We start from the raw sequence: 2,500 nt of genomic DNA on the forward strand, positions 1-2,500 counted from the left end.
CATCTGGAAATTATCCATAACAGTCTCCGACCGGAATGTTTCCCGGAATTGACTTGCCAGTTCGTGTTCGTTGACGCCTGGGGTCTCCCCGAGGACGTGTCCGCGCATTAAAATCTATGGCATGCCTAAGCTGCCACGCAAAAGGAAGTTGGCAGCAGACCGACCGCCTAACCATTGGAACGCGTCTTTTCCACAAGAAAACAAACAGGATACGCTCCAATCTAATCAAGCAGTAACTGGGGCAAGGTACAACGGTCAGAAGATAAATAATGTCTGAGGCAATGTAGACATTCGCCACCTCTGCTCGACCTTTCAGGGATATCTTCCTCTCTACTCATTTCTGGGTAAGAGAGGTCACCCTGTTCGTTACCTCTCCCAAATTCTTATCCACTTGGAGGTCGGAACTAAACCAGATCCCAAGCAATTTCACTGGTCTGTCAGTCCAGCGTCCGACCACACTGTCTAACGCCAAATCGCGATCCCACCGACTTGTCGGCATTGATTTTAACCCCTGCGACCGACTCATATTCCTTTACAATGGGGCCGACCGTCACCACTTCGGAGGCGTCCGACACCATGACGGTAACGTCGTCCGTGTATGCAGACACTGCCCTCCCGAGTTCAATTTTGAAAGGAATGCCTCTTAACTATTCCATCTTCCGCAGCAGCAGCTCGAGAGCCAGCACATACAGAAGAAGTGACAGCGGGCAGCCCTGACGTACCGAACATGCCATACAAAACGGTTCCGATAGGTGGCCATTTACTTTGACCACCGAGCAGGTGCCGCTGTGCATTGCAACAATCCACCTCTAATAAGGAGTCCAAAACCAGTCGCTTTAAGGACGGCTTCCAAGTAGCGATGGTCTACCTTATCGAAAGATTTAGACTGATTTAAATTGATCAAGGCTCCACCGAAGCCAGCTTGAGGTGGAGGTTGCCGTGGATAGACCTGCTTGGTATTGGGCACGTTTGTGCCTCCCCGACCAGATTACTAACGACAAGCGCCAACCTTTTCGCTAACACCTTGGTCAAGATCTTAAGCTCTGTGTTTAGCAGAGTTGTGGGCCGAAAATTCCCTAGCATGTGCAAATTGTCGGCGTCCGTTCTCAGTAGTGTTACTACACCTCAGCTAACAGCATTAGGAATTCTCCCGTTCTGCTACCAGTTACTGTAGACATATGCCAAGTGGCTGTCAAACAAATCTGGCATGAAAACATAGAATTCGTTTGGGAGGAAGAGCATTCAGGAGAAGCTTGCTTTTCTGTGGAAACCGGGGAGTAGACTCCTTCATTGTCTTGGTTTGGGAGTGGGAGAAGGTGCTAAAGTCTTATGCACTTGTTTATGATTTAGCACTTGTTGGCTGCGGTGAGACTTCATTTTCTTTGTTTTAGCGTAGGAAACCTGTAAGTGTTTTACAGATCCACATTTATGGCATCGTGGCTTTCTACCCTCCACGAACACTGACAGGTGAGTGCGACCCGGGAGATCGATTAGATCGGGCAGCTGGTCGATATGGTCCTGCTTGCATTGCAAGGTCAGTTCCATACCTATACCTAACCAGTCTTGCTTAGGTAGTTTTTGACCTCCAGTATTATGACTTCGTCTTCTAAACCTGCCAAGACAGCCGTCACTAACCAGGTAATGGATATTTCTGGCGGCACATTCAGCACCCTAATCTTAGCAAGACGTTGGCCGCAATAGCTGGAGATTAAGAGAAAGTTGTCATTCTTCAAAGTGATTGCGGAATTACATCTAGCTTCTTCCGCACCAAATCTCACCTCAATGGTTCCAAACTTCTTTCCTCGGGTGATGTGGGTCTTTTGTTCCCACACGCACCCAAGGCATTTTTTAACTTCTCACTTGGGAGCATTTTCTGACGCAAAAGAAACGGGCGATATTTGCATTTATATGTTTTATTTCTTTCGTGTTGTTGTTGCTGTTATTATTGTTGTTTTATTGTTGTTATTGTTGTTGTTGCTGCTGTCACTGCTGCCACTGTTGTCACTGTTACTGCTGTTGCTGTTGGTGTTCTCTTTGTTGACTCCTAAAGTTTTGATGTTGTTTAGAGACAAAAGATTTTTTAACCCCAGAGACGTCATTAAGTTTAGACCATTCGGTGTTAACATTCCCATTTCTTTCATTGTTCTCAAAATTTCTGAAGGTGCGCGTTTCGTTATCGAACATTATGATTGCTTCTTTATCATTATCTTTAAAAAATTGCAGAAGATTGCGAAATATTTGTTTTCGCCGAAAGTAGTTAAATTAAAAAAATATTTATGCGCACCCCTTGCAAAACTGGGTGTGTTTCTAGACAAAAATATTATCTGCACAATCCAGACAATCTCCGAAATATAATGGTAACAACAGAAATGAAAAGGCCGGGCATTAGAAGGCCGAAAAGTTTACAAATACTTTTTCAACTTACGGAACACCAAATTTCCGTGACTTCACAGTATGGCGGCTATAATAATAATAATTCCTGTAATAATAATAATAATAA

The sequence above is a fragment of the Octopus bimaculoides genome, chromosome 6 (genome assembly GCF_046866305.1).
Source record: "Octopus bimaculoides isolate indiv1 chromosome 6, ASM4686630v1, whole genome shotgun sequence".
Taxonomy (NCBI): domain Eukaryota; kingdom Metazoa; phylum Mollusca; class Cephalopoda; order Octopoda; family Octopodidae; genus Octopus; species Octopus bimaculoides.